Here is a 17,969-nt window from a genome sequence, read left to right as displayed (position 1 = left end):
AGTGGTACTATGCGTGCAAGATACTGTGCCAACCTATATAAGTGGTGGGCACTGGGCACTGGGCAGTTGGCACAGTACAGTATGTGTGGGCCTGACACACACGGGCTTGCAAATGTGATTATATCACAGAAAAATGTTGAATAATATTTTTTTTATCTGCAAGTTATTTGAGTGAATGACACCCTGTAATGGTATAAGTGCAGGCCTAGCCACTAGCCAGTGGCCAGTATACAGTATGTGTGGGCCCGACACACATGGGCTTGCAAATGTGATCATATCACAGAAAAATGTTAAATATAATTTTTTTTATCTGCAAAGTATTTGAGTGAATGTCATCCTGTAACGGTATGAGTGCAGGCCTAGCCACTAGCCAGTGGCCAGTATACAGTATGTGTGGGCCCGACACACACGGGCTTGCAAATGTGATTATATCACAGAAAAATTTTAAATAGATTTTTTTTTTATCTGCAAGGTATTTGAGTGAATGACACCCTGTAACGGTACACTTAGATGCCTTGTCATGCAGGTTGTGCTCCGATTGAGAACGTTTATGCCTCACTTCAGACTCCTATTGCACAGCATGCAAACCACTCGTGTCTTGTCGTCAGCACATTGTCTGAAGAACTGCCACACTAGGGAACTCCTTGGAGCTAAGTTTGGTATGCTCGGTCCCTTGCTGCAGTGGGCAGTAGCAGACATACTGTCTAATGGACGGCCGCTCTGCTTTTGCACCCTGCTCCCTCTTCTGCTGTGCTGGTGACTCTGTGCGACCACCACCTCTTCCTCCGAACTACACAGGTCACTCGCATGACCTTGATTCCATGTGGGGTCGAGGACCCCATCGTCCTCCACATCATCTTCCACCCTCCCCTCCTTTTTGGTCTACACACTTCAGAAAGCCACAGCAGTTGGCACCTGTGTTTCGTCATCATCCGAGGCGTGCTGCGATGGTCCTCCCATGTACTCATCTTGAAACATAAGTGGTTGGGCATCGGTGCACTCAATTCTTCTGGGGCAGGGCTAGGTGGATGGCCCTGGAAAAGCCTGCTAGCAGAGTCATCAAAAAGCATAAGAGACTGCTGCATGACTTGGGGCTCAGACTGCTTGACTGATTGGCAAGGGGGTGATGTGAAAGACTGATGGACATCGGCTGCAGGTGCCAACACTGATCTTTCAGCACGAGACAGGGTGGGAGACAACGTAAAGGAACTAGAGGCACTGTCAGAAACCCAATCTACTATTGCCTGTACTTGTTCTGGTCGCACCATTCGTAGAGCCGCATTAGTAACGACCAAATACCGCTGAAGGTTCTGTTGCCTACTCGCACCTAAGGAAAGTGTTTCACTTGTGCGTGTAGCTGGCACAGATCGACCACGTCCTCTCCCTGCAACAGGAGCTCCACCAGCAGCACCATGACCGGAGCCACGTACCTTATTTGACGCTCTCCTCATATTTCTCAAATTTGCCCCGAATGGGTGTTTTTTTAATAACAGAATAGAACAACAGTATCTAACACATGTACAGTATCTCACAATGACAGATGCAGCAAAGGCTGCAAAATTAAGTTATTTGCCCTAAATAGGTGTTTTTTAATAGCATAATAGAACAACAGTATCTAAAGGGTATCCACCAACTGCATATATCTAAAATAACTTTGTCTGCATTCATTAATAATGTGTCCCTATCCTACAGTGTTTTATTTTGAAAATATTGTGAAATATGCCATAAACCCTTATCAGCCCAATATTTAGCCTCTTTCAAAAAGGTAGCATTACCTAACCTCCTATTATACCATAATGGTGTGACTTTAATCTGCCCCTCTAAATTCAGTGACTTTTTTACTTTACTCCATACCCTCACTAGTGATTTTTCCAATGGGATTTTATATAGGCGCAGACTTTCCAGTTGTCCTGATTTGAATAATGTGAATATAAGCCACCCTCGCTCTTATATACCAGATGGCTCAGAAAGTCCACCTGTGTCCAATTCATCATTGTTGCAATATTAGCTACCATATAGTACAATCTGATATCTGGGACCTCTAGTCCACCTTGTTCGTAAGATCTTGTAAGCCAATTTAACTTTCCCCTTACCCTTTTGTTTGACCAAATTAATACATTGAATAATTTCTTTATGTCATGAAAAACGGAGTCCCCCAAGTAAATGGGACTGTTTCTAATGACATAGAGAAACCTGGGTAACAGTATCATTTTAATTAGTCCAATTCTATCTGCTTTGTTTATTGGTAATTTATTCCAGACTTTAATCCTCTCCTTCATTCAATCAAGTAATGGTTTAATATGTAATGCTATAAATTTATTAGGGTCCTTGGATATTTCCAGATATACAAACTGAATGGAATGACGTGGTATAGCAGGAGGTGCTCAAACCCACATGCAGTCGTGCATATATATAGGGGAGCAAATCCTGCACTTGTGGCCCGTTGGATATTTCCTTGGATATTTCCAGGCCTAAATATTTGAAACTGTCCTGGGGACTAAGAATCTTTAATTTTGCTTCTAAAATCACATTCTTGTCATTCAGAGGGAACAGGGTCGATTTGTCCCAGTTAATTAGTATTCCTGATTGTCTACCAAACTCCTCCACCAGCAGCATGACACGTTGCAGATCCTTATTTGTATCATCCAGGAAGAAGAGCAGATCATCTGCGTATAGAGATAGTTTGTCCTCACTCCCCCTTAGTCCAAAGCCCCGCAAATCCACATCCTGACTAACCTTTATAGCCAGGATTTCTATTGTCAGGGCAAAAACCAAAGGGGAGAGAGGACAACCCTGTCTCACCCCTCATTCTATACGGAACTATCAGATAATATACCATTAACTGATATTCTGGCTTTGGAAACTTTATATATAATCTTCATCCAGTCTATAAATCCTGAGCCAATACCAAATTTTGTCATAGCTTCCCATACAAAGTCCTAGTTCACAGAATCAAATGCTTCCCATAAAAAGGCATCTAAGTGCAAAGCACAAGCTGCAGTGAAGCAGACACCTCAAAGACCAAGAAAGGTCTCTGTCTCCTCCTGCTTCCTTTTCTGCTGCAGTCTCGGCCTCTTCATCCACCTATGGAGTGACAGTGCCACCTGCCACCCCGCAAACAGAGGATCTGCCAGCAACACCACCACCTGGGTCACCAAGCATCTACACAATGTTCCATGGAATTGTTCAGCTCTCCATCTCCCCAACACTGGATCGAAAGAGGAAGTACCCCCCATACCCACCCACGATCCCTGGCCCTGAATTCCAGAATTTCAAAATTACTGTCCTTTGAAATGCTGTCATTCCATCTGGTGGAGACGGAGAGTTTTAAAAGCCGTATTACGGTGGCTGTCCCACAGTACATCGTGCTTATCTGCCACTACTTTTCGTGCCATCCCTTCCCTGCACAACCAAGTGGGGGACAAAATCAGATCTGGACAGAGCAACACCATCTGTGGCAAGGTCCATATAACTACGGACACTTGGACCAGTAAACGCGGTGAGGGATCTCCATAACAGCACACTGGGTAACTGCAGTGGCGGCTGGGCCTGATGCGGATAGCAGTTTGGCGCATGTCCTTTCACCAACGAGGATTGCAGGGCACTTCAGTTTGCCTCCTATTGCTTCCTCTTTCTACTCTGCTTTCTCATCCTCTACCGCCTCCTCATCCGGTCAGTGTAACACCTTCACCACCAACTTCAGCACAGCCAGGGATAAATGACAGTAGGCAGTTTAACCACTTCAACCCCGCTAGCTAAAACCCCCTTAATGACCAGGCCACTTTTTACACTTCTGCACTACACTAATTTCACCGTTTATTGCTCGGTCATGCAACTTACCACCCAAATTAATTTTACCTCCTTTTCTTCTCATTAATAGAGCTTTCATTTGGTGGTATTTTATTGCTGCTGACATTTTTACTTTTTTGTTATTAATCGAAATTTAACAATTTTTTTTGCAAAAAAATGACATTTTTCACTTTCAGCTGTGAAATTTTGCAAAAAAAACGACATCCATAAATACATTTTTCACTAAATTTATTGTTCTACATTAGAGTTGAGCGAACACCTGGATGTTCGGGTTCGAGAAGTTCGGCCGAACATCCCGGAAATGTTCGGGTTCGGGATCCGAACCCGATCCGAACTTCATCCCGAACCCGAACCCCATTGAAGTCAAAGGGGACCCGAACTTTTCGGCACTAAAAAGGCTGTAAAACAGCCCAGGAAAGAGCTAGAGGGCTGCAAAAGGCAGCAACATGTAGGTAAATCCCCTGCAAACAAATGTGGATAGGGAAATGAATTAAAATAAAAATTAAATAAATAAAAAATAACCAAAATCATTTGGAGAGAGGTCCCATAGCAGAGAATCTGGCTTCACGTCACCCACCACTGTAAGAGTCCATTTTCATAAATTTAGGCCCAGCACCCAGGCAGAGGAGAGAGGTCCCGTAACAGAGAATCTGGCTTCATGTCAGCAGAGAATTAGTCTGCATGTCATAGCAGAGAATGAGGCTTCACGTCAGCCACCACTGCAACAGTCCATTGGCATATATTTAGGCCCAGCACCCAGGCAGAGGAGGGAGGTCCCGTAACAGACAATCTGGCTTCATGTCAGCAGAGAATCAGTCTGCATGTCATAGCAGAGAATGAGGCTTCACGTCAGCCACCACTGCAACAGTCCATTGGCATATATTTAGGCCCAGCACCCAGGCAGAGGAGGGAGGTCCCGTAACAGAGAATCTGTCTTCATGTCAGCAGAGAATCAGTCTGCATGTCATAGCAGAGAATGAGGCTTCACGTCAGCCACCACTGCAACAGTCCATTGGCATATATTTAGGCCCAGCACACACACAGGCAGAGGAGAGAGGTCCCGTAACAGAGAATCTGTCTTCATATCAGCAGAGAATTAGTCTGCATGTCATAGCAGAGAATGAGGCTTCACGTCAGCCACCACTGCAACAGTCCATTGGCATATATTTAGGCCCAGCACCCAGGCAGAGGAGGGAGGTCTCGTAACAGAGAATCTGGCTTCATGTCAGCAGAGAATCAGTCTGCATGTCATAGCAAAGAATGAGGCTTCACGTCAGCCACCACTGCAACAGTCCATTGGCATATATTTAGGCCCAGCACCCAGGCAGAGGAGGGAGGTCCCGTAACAGAGAATCTGGCTTCATGTCAGCAGAGAATCAGTCTGCATGTCATAGCAGAGAATGAGGCTTCACGTCAGCCACCACTGCAACAGTCCATTGGCATATATTTAGGCCCAGCACACACACAGGCAGAGGAGAGAGGTCCCGTAACAGAGAATCTGTCTTCATGTCAGCAGAGAATTAGTCTGCATGTCATAGCAGAGAATGAGGCTTCACGTCAGCCACCACTGCAACAGTCCATTGGCATATATTTAGGCCCAGCACACACACAGGCAGAGGAGAGAGGTCCCGTAACAGAGAATCTGTCTTCATGTCAGCAGAGAATCAGTCTGCATGTCATAGCAGAGAATGAGGCTTCACGTCAGCCACCACTGCAACAGTCCATTGGCATATATTTAGGCCCAGCACAAACACAGGCAGAGGAGAGAGGTCAAGTAACAGAGAATCTGTCTTCATGTCAGCAGAGAATTAGTCTGCATGTCATAGCAGAGAATGAGGCTTCACGTCAGCCACCACTGCAACAGTCCATTGGCATATATTTAGGCCCAGCAACCAGGCAGAGGAGGGAGGTCCCGTAACAGAGAATCTGGCTTCATGTCAGCAGAGAATCAGTCTGCATGTCATAGCAGAGAATGAGGCTTCACGTCAGCCACCACTGCAACAGTCCATTGGCATATATTTAGGCCCAGCACACAGGCAGAGGAGAGAGGTCCCGTAACAGACAATCTGTCTTCATGTCAGCAGAGAATTAGTCTGCATGTCATAGCAGAGAATGAGGCTTCACGTCAGCCACCACTGCAACAGTCCATTGGCATATATTTAGGCCCAGCACACACACAGGCAGAGGAGAGAGGTCCCGTAACAGAGAATCTGTCTTCATGTCAGCAGAGAATTAGTCTGCATGTCATAGCAGAGAATTAGGCTTCACGTCAGCCACCACTGCAACAGTCCATTGGCATATATTTAGGCCCAGCACACACAGGCAGAGGAGAGAGGTCCCGTAACAGAGAATCTGGCTTCATGTCAGCAGAGAATCAGTCTGCATGTCATAGCAGAGAATGAGGCTTCACGTCAGCCACCACTGCAACAGTCCATTGGCATATATTTAGGCCCAGCACACACACAGGCAGAGGAGAGAGGTCCCGTAACAGAGAATCTGTCTTCATGTCAGCAGAGAATTAGTCTGCATGTCATAGCAGAGAATGAGGCTTCACGTCAGCCACCACTGCAACAGTCCATTGGCATATATTTAGGCCCAGCACCCAGGCAGAGGAGGGAGGTCCCTTAACAGAGAATCTGGCTTCATGTCAGCAGAGAATCAGTCTGCATGTCATAGCAGAGAATGAGGCTTCACGTCAGCCACCACTGCAACAGTCCATTGGCATATATTTAGGCCCAGCACACACACAGGCAGAGGAGAGAGGTCCCGTAACAGAGAATCTGTCTTCATGTCAGCAGAGAATTAGTCTGCATGTCATAGCAGAGAATGAGGCTTCACGTCAGCCACCACTGCAACAGTCCATTGGCATATATTTAGGCCCAGCACACACACAGGCAGAGGAGAGAGGTCCCGTAACAGAGAATCTGTCTTCATGTCAGCAGAGAATTAGTCTGCATGTCATAGCAGAGAATGAGGCTTCACGACAGCCACCACTGCAACAGTCCATTGGCATATATTTAGGCCCAGCACCCAGGCAGAGTAGGGAGGTCCCGTAACAGAGAATCTGGCTTCATGTCAGCAGAGAATCAGTCTGCATGTCATAGCAGAGAATGAGGCTTCACGTCAGCCACCACTGCAACAGTCCATTGGCATATATTTAGGCCCAGCACACACACAGGCAGAGGAGAGAGGTCCTGTAACAGAGAATCTGTCTTCATGTCAGCAGAGAATTAGTCTGCATGTCATAGCAGAGAATGAGGCTTCACGTCAGCCACCACTGCAACAGTCCATTGGCATATATTTAGGCCCAGCACCCAGGCAGAGGAGGGAGGTCCCGTAACAGAGAATCTGGCTTCATGTCAGCAGAGAATCAGTCTGCATGTCATAGCAGAGAATGAGGCTTCACGTCAGCCACCACTGCAACAGTCCATTGGCATATATTTAGGCCCAGCACCCAGGCAGAGGAGGGAGGTCCCGTAACAGAGAATCTGGCTTCATGTCAGCAGAGAATCAGTCTGCATGTCATAGCAGAGAATGAGGCTTCACGTCAGCCACCACTGCAACAGTCCATTGGCATATATTTAGGCCCAGCACACACACAGGCAGAGGAGAGAGGTCCCGTAACAGAGAATCTGTCTTCATGTCAGCAGAGAATTAGTCTGCATGTCATAGCAGAGAATGAGGCTTCACATCAGCCACCACTGCAACAGTCCATTGGCATATATTTAGGCCCAGCACACACACAGGCAGAGGAGAGAGGTCCCGTAACAGAGAATCTGGCTTCATGTCAGCAGAGAATCAGTCTGCATGTCATAGCAGAGAATGAGGCTTCACGTCAGCCACCACTGCAACAGTCCATTGGCATATATTTAGGCCCAGCACACACACAGGCAGAGGAGAGAGGTCCCGTAACAGAGAATCTGTCTTCATGTCAGCAGAGAATAAGTCTGCATGTTATAGCAGAGAATGAGGCTTCACGTCAGCCACCACTGCAACAGTCCATTGGCATATATTTAGGCCCAGCACCCAGGCAGAGGAGGGAGGTCCCGTAACAGACAATCTGGCTTCATGTCAGCAGAGAATCAGTCTGCATGTCATAGCAGAGAATGAGGCTTCACGTCAGCCACCACTGCAACAGTCCATTGGCATATATTTAGGCCCAGCACACACACAGGCAGAGGAGAGAGGTCCCGTAACAGAGAATCTGTCTTCATGTCAGCAGAGAATTAGTCTGCATGTCATAGCAGAGAATGAGGCTTCACGTCAGCCACCACTGCAACAGTCCATTGGCATATATTTAGGCCCAGCACACACACAGGCAGAGGAGAGAGGTCCCGTAACAGAGAATCTGGCTTCATGTCAGCAGAGAATCAGTCTGCATGTCATAGCAGAGAATGAGGCTTCACGTCAGCCACCACTGCAACAGTCCATTGGCATATATTTAGGCCCAGCACACACACAGGCAGAGGAGAGAGGTCCCGTAACAGAGAATCTGTCTTCATGTCAGCAGAGAATTAGTCTGCATGTCATAGCAGAGAATGAGGCTTCACGTCAGCCACCACTGCAACAGTCCATTGGCATATATTTAGGCCCAGCACCCAGGCAGAGGAGGGAGGTCCCGTAACAGAGAATCTGGCTTCATGTCAGCAGAGAATCAGTCTGCATGTCATAGCAGAGAATGAGGCTTCAAGGTCAGCCACCACTGCAACAGTCCATTGGCATATATTTAGGCCCAGCACACACACAGGCAGAGGAGAGAGGTCCCGTAACAGAGAATCTGTCTTCATGTCAGCAGAGAATTAGTCTGCATGTCATAGCAGAGAATGAGGCTTCACGTCAGCCACCACTGCAACAGTCCATTGGCATATATTTAGGCCCAGCACACACACAGGCAGAGGAAAGAGGTCCCGTAACAGAGAATCTGGCTTCATGTCAGCAGAGAATCAGTCTGCATGTCATAGCAGAGAATGAGGCTTCACGTCAGCCACCACTGCAACAGTCCATTGGCATATATTTAGGCCCAGCACACACACAGGCAGAGGAGAGAGGTCCCGTAACAGAGAATCTGTCTTCATGTCAGCAGAGAATTAGTCTGCATGTCATAGCAGAGAATGAGGCTTCACGTCAGCCACCACTGCAACAGTCCATTGGCATATATTTAGGCCCAGCACCCAGGCAGAGGAGGGAGGTCCCGTAACAGAGAATCTGGCTTCATGTCAGCAGAGAATCAGTCTGCATGTCATAGCAGAGAATGAGGCTTCACGTCAGCCACCACTGCAACAGTCCATTGGCATATGTTTAGGCCCAGCACCCAGGCAGAGGAGGGAGGTCCCGTAACAGAGAATCTGGCTTCATGTCAGCAGAGAATCAGTCTGCATGTCATAGCAGAGAATGAGGCTTCACGTCAGCCACCACTGCAACAGTCCATTGGCATATATTTAGGCCCAGCACACACACAGGCAGAGGAGAGAGGTCCCGTAACAGAGAATCTGTCTTCATGTCAGCAGAGAATTAGTCTGCATGTCAATAGCAGAGAATGAGGCTTCATGTCAGCCACCACTGCAACAGTCCATTGGCATATATTTAGGCCCAGCACACACACAGGCAGAGGAGAGAGGTCCCGTAACAGAGAATCTGGCTTCATGTCAGCAGAGAATCAGTCTGCATGTCATAGCAGAGAATGAGGCTTCACGTCAGCCACCACTGCAACAGTCCATTGGCATATATTTAGGCCCAGCACACACACAGGCAGAGGAGAGAGGTCCCGTAACAGAGAATCTGTCTTCATGTCAGCAGAGAATTAGTCTGCATGTCATAGCAGAGAATGAGGCTTCACGTCAGCCACCACTGCAACAGTCCATTGGCATATATTTAGGCCCAGCACCCAGGCAGAGGAGGGAGGTCCCGTAACAGAGAATCTGTCTTCATGTCAGCAGAGAATTAGTCTGCATGTCATAGCAGAGAATGAGGCTTCACGTCAGCCACCACTGCAACAGTCCATTGGCATATATTTAGGCCCAGCACACACACAGGCAGAGGAGAGAGGTCCCGTAACAGAGAATCTGTCTTCATGTCAGCAGAGAATTAGTCTGCATGTCATAGCAGAGAATTAGGCTTCACGTCAGCCACCACTGCAACAGTCCATTGGCATATATTTAGGCCCAGCACACACACAGGCAGAGGAGAGAGGTCCCGTAACAGAGAATCTGGCTTCATGTCAGCAGAGAATCAGTCTGCATGTCATAGCAGAGAATGAGGCTTCACGTCAGCCACCACTGCAACAGTCCATTGGCATATATTTAGGCCCAGCACACACACAGGCAGAGGAGAGAGGTCCCGTAACAGAGAATCTGTCTTCATGTCAGCAGAGAATTAGTCTGCATGTCATAGCAGAGAATGAGGCTTCACGTCAGCCACCACTGCAACAGTCCATTGGCATATATTTAGGCCCAGCACCCAGGCAGAGGAGGGAGGTCCCTTAACAGAGAATCTGGCTTCATGTCAGCAGAGAATCAGTCTGCATGTCATAGCAGAGAATGAGGCTTCACGTCAGCCACCACTGCAACAGTCCATTGGCATATATTTAGGCCCAGCACACACACAGGCAGAGGAGAGAGGTCCCGTAACAGAGAATCTGTCTTCATGTCAGCAGAGAATTAGTCTGCATGTCATAGCAGAGAATGAGGCTTCACGTCAGCCACCACTGCAACAGTCCATTGGCATATATTTAGGCCCAGCACACACACAGGCAGAGGAGAGAGGTCCCGTAACAGAGAATCTGTCTTCATGTCAGCAGAGAATTAGTCTGCATGTCATAGCAGAGAATGAGGCTTCACGACAGCCACCACTGCAACAGTCCATTGGCATATATTTAGGCCCAGCACCCAGGCAGAGTAGGGAGGTCCCGTAACAGAGAATCTGGCTTCATGTCAGCAGAGAATCAGTCTGCATGTCATAGCAGAGAATGAGGCTTCACGTCAGCCACCACTGCAACAGTCCATTGGCATATATTTAGGCCCAGCACACACACAGGCAGAGGAGAGAGGTCCTGTAACAGAGAATCTGTCTTCATGTCAGCAGAGAATTAGTCTGCATGTCATAGCAGAGAATGAGGCTTCACGTCAGCCACCACTGCAACAGTCCATTGGCATATATTTAGGCCCAGCACCCAGGCAGAGGAGGGAGGTCCCGTAACAGAGAATCTGGCTTCATGTCAGCAGAGAATCAGTCTGCATGTCATAGCAGAGAATGAGGCTTCACGTCAGCCACCACTGCAACAGTCCATTGGCATATATTTAGGCCCAGCACCCAGGCAGAGGAGGGAGGTCCCGTAACAGAGAATCTGGCTTCATGTCAGCAGAGAATCAGTCTGCATGTCATAGCAGAGAATGAGGCTTCACGTCAGCCACCACTGCAACAGTCCATTGGCATATATTTAGGCCCAGCACACACACAGGCAGAGGAGAGAGGTCCCGTAACAGAGAATCTGTCTTCATGTCAGCAGAGAATTAGTCTGCATGTCATAGCAGAGAATGAGGCTTCACATCAGCCACCACTGCAACAGTCCATTGGCATATATTTAGGCCCAGCACACACACAGGCAGAGGAGAGAGGTCCCGTAACAGAGAATCTGGCTTCATGTCAGCAGAGAATCAGTCTGCATGTCATAGCAGAGAATGAGGCTTCACGTCAGCCACCACTGCAACAGTCCATTGGCATATATTTAGGCCCAGCACACACACAGGCAGAGGAGAGAGGTCCCGTAACAGAGAATCTGTCTTCATGTCAGCAGAGAATAAGTCTGCATGTCATAGCAGAGAATGAGGCTTCACGTCAGCCACCACTGCAACAGTCCATTGGCATATATTTAGGCCCAGCACCCAGGCAGAGGAGAGAGGTCCCGTAACAGACAATCTGGCTTCATGTCAGCAGAGAATCAGTCTGCATGTCATAGCAGAGAATGAGGCTTCACGTCAGCCACCACTGCAACAGTCCATTGGCATATATTTAGGCCCAGCACACACACAGGCAGAGGAGAGAGGTCCCGTAACAGAGAATCTGTCTTCATGTCAGCAGAGAATTAGTCTGCATGTCATAGCAGAGAATGAGGCTTCACGTCAGCCACCACTGCAACAGTCCATTGGCATATATTTAGGCCCAGCACACACACAGGCAGAGGAGAGAGGTCCCGTAACAGAGAATCTGGCTTCATGTCAGCAGAGAATCAGTCTGCATGTCATAGCAGAGAATGAGGCTTCACGTCAGCCACCACTGCAACAGTCCATTGGCATATATTTAGGCCCAGCACACACACAGGCAGAGGAGAGAGGTCCCGTAACAGAGAATCTGTCTTCATGTCAGCAGAGAATTAGTCTGCATGTCATAGCAGAGAATGAGGCTTCACGTCAGCCACCACTGCAACAGTCCATTGGCATATATTTAGGCCCAGCACCCAGGCAGAGGAGGGAGGTCCCGTAACAGAGAATCTGGCTTCATGTCAGCAGAGAATCAGTCTGCATGTCATAGCAGAGAATGAGGCTTCAAGGTCAGCCACCACTGCAACAGTCCATTGGCATATATTTAGGCCCAGCACACACACAGGCAGAGGAGAGAGGTCCCGTAACAGAGAATCTGTCTTCATGTCAGCAGAGAATTAGTCTGCATGTCATAGCAGAGAATGAGGCTTCACGTCAGCCACCACTGCAACAGTCCATTGGCATATATTTAGGCCCAGCACACACACAGGCAGAGGAAAGAGGTCCCGTAACAGAGAATCTGGCTTCATGTCAGCAGAGAATCAGTCTGCATGTCATAGCAGAGAATGAGGCTTCACGTCAGCCACCACTGCAACAGTCCATTGGCATATATTTAGGCCCAGCACACACACAGGCAGAGGAGAGAGGTCCCGTAACAGAGAATCTGTCTTCATGTCAGCAGAGAATTAGTCTGCATGTCATAGCAGAGAATGAGGCTTCACGTCAGCCACCACTGCAACAGTCCATTGGCATATATTTAGGCCCAGCACCCAGGCAGAGGAGGGAGGTCCCGTAACAGAGAATCTGGCTTCATGTCAGCAGAGAATCAGTCTGCATGTCATAGCAGAGAATGAGGCTTCACGTCAGCCACCACTGCAACAGTCCATTGGCATATGTTTAGGCCCAGCACCCAGGCAGAGGAGGGAGGTCCCGTAACAGAGAATCTGGCTTCATGTCAGCAGAGAATCAGTCTGCATGTCATAGCAGAGAATGAGGCTTCACGTCAGCCACCACTGCAACAGTCCATTGGCATATATTTAGGCCCAGCACACACACAGGCAGAGGAGAGAGGTCCCGTAACAGAGAATCTGGCTTCATGTCAGCAGAGAATCAGTCTGCATGTCATAGCAGAGAATGAGGCTTCACGTCAGCCACCACTGCAACAGTCCATTGGCATATATTTAGGCCCAGCACACACACAGGCAGAGGAGAGAGGTCCCGTAACAGAGAATCTGTCTTCATGTCAGCAGAGAATTAGTCTGCATGTCATAGCAGAGAATGAGGCTTCACGTCAGCCACCACTGCAACAGTCCATTGGCATATATTTAGGCCCAGCACCCAGGCAGAGGAGGGAGGTCCCGTAACAGAGAATCTGGCTTCATGTCAGCAGAGAATCAGTCTGCATGTCATAGCAGAGAATGAGGCTTCACGTCAGCCACCACTGCAACAGTCCATTGGCATATATTTAGGCCCAGCACACACACAGACAGAGGAGAGAGGTCCCGTAACAGAGAATCTGTCTTCATGTCAGCAGAGAATTAGTCTGCATGTCATAGCAGAGAATGAGGCTTCACGTCAGCCACCACTGCAACAGTCCATTGGCATATATTTAGGCCCAGCACACACACAGGCAGAGGAGAGAGGTCCCGTAACAGAGAATCTGGCTTCATGTCAGCAGAGAATCAGTCTGCATGTCATAGCAGAGAATGAGGCTTCACGTCAGCCACCACTGCAACAGTCCATTGGCATATATTTATGCCCAGCACCCAGGCAGAGGAGGGAAGTCTCGTAACAGAGAATCTGGCTTCATGTCAGCAGAGAAACAGTCTGCATGTCATAGCAGAGAATGAGGCTTCACGTCAGCCACCACTGCAACAGTCCATTGGCATATATTTAGGCCCAGCACACACACAGGCAGAGGAGAGAGGTCCCGTAACAGAGAATCTGTCTTCATGTCAGCAGAGAATTAGTCTGCATGTCATCGCAGAGAATGAGGCTTCACATCAGCCACCACTGCAACAGTCCATTGGCATATATTTAGGCCCAGCACACACACAGGCAGAGGAGAGAGGTCCCGTAACAGAGAATCTGGCTTCATGTCAGCAGAGAATCATTCTGCATGTCATAGCAGAGAATCAGGCTTCACGTCACCCAACATTGGAACAGTCCATTGGCATATATTTAGGCCCAGCACCCAGGCAGAGGAGGGAGGTCCCGTAACAGAGAATCTGGCTTTATGTCAGCAGAGAATCAGTCTGCATGTCATAGCAGAGAATGAGGCTTCACGTCAGCCACCACTGCAACAGTCCATTGGCATATATTTAGGCCCAGCACACAGGCAGAGGAGAGAGGTCCCGTAACAGAGAATCTGTCTTCATGTCAGCAGAGAATTAGTCTGCATGTCATAGCAGAGAATGAGGCTTCACGTCAGCCACCACTGCAACAGTCCATTGGCATATATTTAGGCCCAGCACACAGGAAGAGGAGAGAGGTCCCGTAACAGACAATCTGGCTTCATGTCAGCAGAGAATCATTCTGCATGTCATAGCAGAGAATCAGGCTTCACGTCACCCAACATTGGAACAGTCCATCGGCATATATTTAGGCCCCGGCACCCAGACACAGGAGAGGTTCATTCAACTTTGGGTAGCCTCGCAATATAATGGTAAAATGAAAATAAAAATAGGATTGAATGAGGAAGTGCCCTGGAGTCCAATAATATATGGTTAAGGGGAGGTAGTTAATGTCTAATCTGGACAAGGGACGGACAGATCCTGTGGGATCCATGCCTGGTTCATTTTTATGAACGTCAGCTTGTCCACATTGGCTGTAGACAGGCGGCTGCGTTTGTCTGTAATGACGCCCCCTGCCGTGCTGAATACACGTTCAGACAAAACGCTGGCCGCCGGGCAGGCCAGCACCTCCAAGGCATAAAAGGCTAGCTCTGGCCACGTGGACAATTTAGAGACCCAGAAGTTGAATGGGGCCGAACCATCAGTCAGTACGTGGAGGGGTGTGCACACGTACTGTTCCACCATGTTAGTGAAATGTTGCCTCCTGCTAACACATTGCGTATCAGGTGGTGGTGCAGTTAGCTGTGGCGTGTTGACAAAAGTTTTCCACATCTCTGCCATGCTAACCCTGCCCTCAAATGAGCTGGCATTGACACAGCTGCCTTGGCGACCTCTTGCTCCTCCTCTGCCTTGGCCTTGGGCTTCCACTTGTTCCCCTGTGACATTTGGGAATGCTCTCAGTAGCGCGTCTACCAACGTGCGCTTGTACTCGTGCATCTTTCTATCACGCTCCAGTGCAGGAAGTAAGGTGGGCACATTGTCTTTGTAGCGTGGATCCAGCAGGGTGGCAACCCAGTAGTCCGCACAGGTTAAAATGTGGGCAACTCTGCTGTCGTTGCGCAGGCACTGCAGCATGTAGTCGCTCATGTGTGCCAGGCTGCCCAGGGGTAAGGACAAGCTGTCCTCTGTGGGAGGCGTATCGTCATCGTCCTGCCTTTCCCCCCAGCCACGCACCAGTGATGGACCCGAGCTGCGTTGGGTGCCACCCCGCTGTGACCATGCTTCATCCTCATCCTCCTCCACCTCCTCCTCATCCTCGTCCTCCTCGTCCTCCAGTAGTGGGCCCTGTCTGGCCACATTTGTACCTGGCCTCTGCTGTTGCCAAAAACCTCCCTCTGAGTCACTTCGAAGAGACTGGCCTGAAAGTGCTAAAAATGACCCCTCTTCCTCCTCCTCCTCCTCCTCCTCCTGGGCCACCTCCTCTTGCATCATCGCCCTAAGTGTTTTCTCAAGGAGACATAGAAGTGGTATTGTAACGCTGATAACGGCGTCATCGCCACTGGCCATGTTGGTGGAGTACTCGAAACAGCGCAACAGGGCACACAGGTCTCGCATGGAGGCCCAGTCATTGGTGGTGAAGTGGTGCTGTTCTGTAGTGCGACTGACCCGTGCGTGCTGCAGCTGAAACTCCACTATGGCCTGCTGCTGCTCGCACAGTCTGTCCAGCATGTGCAAGGTGGAGTGCCACCTGGTGGGCACGTCGCATATGAGGCGGTGAGCGGGAAGGCCGAAGTTACGCTGTAGCGCAGACAGGCGAGCAGCAGCAGGATGTGAACGCCGGAAGCGCGAACAGACGGCCCGCACTTTATGCAGCAGCTCTGACATGTCGGGGTAGTTGTGAATGAACTTCTGCACCACCAAATTCAGCACATGCGCCAAGCAAGGGATGTGCGTCAAATTGGCTAGTCCCAGAGCTGCAACGAGATTTCGCCCATTATCGCACACCACCAGGCCGGGCTTGAGGCTCACCGGCAGCAACCACTCGTCGGTCTGTTGTTCTATACCCCGCCACAACTCCTGTGCGGTGTGGGGCCTGTCCCCCAAACATATGAGTTTCAGAATGGCCTGCTGACGTTTACCCCGGGCTGTGCTGAAGTTGGTGGTGAAGGTGTGTGGCTGACTGGATGAGCAGGTGGAAGAAGAGGAGGAGGAAGCCGAGAAGGAGGAGGTGGCAACAGGAGGCAAAGAATGTTGCCCTGCGATCCTTGGCGGCGGAAGGACGTGCGCCAAACAGCTCTCCGCCTGGGGCCCAGCTGCCACTACATTTACCCAGTGTGCAGTTAGGGAGATATAGCGTCCCTGGCCGTGCTTACTGGTCCACGTATCTGTGGTTAGGTGGACCTTGCCACAGATGGCGTTGCGCAGTGCACACTTGATTTTATCGGATACTTGGTTGTGCAGGGAAGGCACGGCTCTCTTGGAGAAGTAGTGGCGGCTGGGAACAACATACTGTGGGACAGCAAGCGACATGAGCTGTTTAAAGCTGTCTGTGTCCACCAGCCTAAATGACAGCATTTCATAGGCCAGAAGTTTAGAAATGCTGGCATTCAGGGCCAGGGATCGAGGGTGGCTAGGTGGGAATTTACGCTTTCTCTCAAATGTTTGTGAGATGGAGAGCTGAACGCTGCCGTGTGACATGGTTGAGACGCTTGGTGACGAGGTGGTGGTGGTGGTGTTGGTGGTACATCCCCTGTTTGCTGGGCGGCAGGTGCCAACGTTCCTCCAGAGGCGGAGGAAGAGGCCGAGGCGGCAGCAGCAGAAGAGGCAGAGGCGGCAGCAGCAGAAGAGGTAGCAGGGGGAGCCTGAGTGACTTCCTTTTTTTTAAGGTGTTTACTCCACTGCAGTTCATGCTTTGCATGCAGGTGCCTGGTCATGCAGGTTGTGCTCAGGTTCAGAACGTTAATGCCTCGCTTAAGGCTCTGATGGCACAGCGTGCAAACCACTCGGGTCTTGTCGTCAGCACATTGTTTGAAGAAGTGCCATGCCAGGGAACTCCTTGAAGCTGCCTTTGGGGTGCTCGGTCCCAGATGGCGGCGGGCAGTAGCAGGCGGAGTCTCTTGGAGGCGGGTGTTCTGCTTTTGCCCACTGCTCCCTCTTTTGCTACGCTGTTGGCTCGGTCTCACCACTGCCTCTTCCTCCGAACTGTGAAAGTCAGTGGCACGACCTTCATTCCATGTGGGGTCTAGGACCTCATCATCCCCTGCATCGTCTTCCACCCAGTCTTGATCCCTGACCTCCTGTTCAGTCTGCACACTGCAGAAAGACGCAGCAGTTGGCACCTGTGTTTCGGCATCATCAGAGACATGCTGAGGTGGTATTCCCATGTCCTCATCATCAGGAAACATAAGTGGTTGTGCGTCAGTGCATTCTATATCTTTCACCGCTGGGGAAGGGCTAGGTGGATGCCCTTGGGAAACCCTGCCAGCGGAGTCTTCAAACAGCATAAGAGACTGCTGCATAACTTGAGGCTCAGACAGTTTCCCTGGTATGCATGGGGGTGATGTGACTGACTGATGGGGTTGGTTTTCAGGCGCCATCTGTGCGCTTTCTG

The 17,969-nt window shown here is 49.5% G+C and overlaps 1 protein-coding gene across 1 annotated transcript in view; it reads right to left on the bottom strand.

Annotated features, from left to right (window-relative positions):
* The window catches only part of C6H10orf71 (chromosome 6 C10orf71 homolog), a 1,221,395-nt gene that overhangs the window by 167,624 nt on the left and 1,035,802 nt on the right, over positions 1–17,969 (bottom strand). The gene's annotated exons all lie outside the window — the stretch shown is intronic.

The sequence above is a fragment of the Bufo gargarizans genome, chromosome 6, assembly GCF_014858855.1.
Source record: "Bufo gargarizans isolate SCDJY-AF-19 chromosome 6, ASM1485885v1, whole genome shotgun sequence".
Lineage (NCBI taxonomy): Eukaryota > Metazoa > Chordata > Amphibia > Anura > Bufonidae > Bufo > Bufo gargarizans.
The sequence above is the reverse complement of the archived record's forward strand: the minus strand, read 5'-3'. Positions and strand labels throughout refer to the sequence as shown.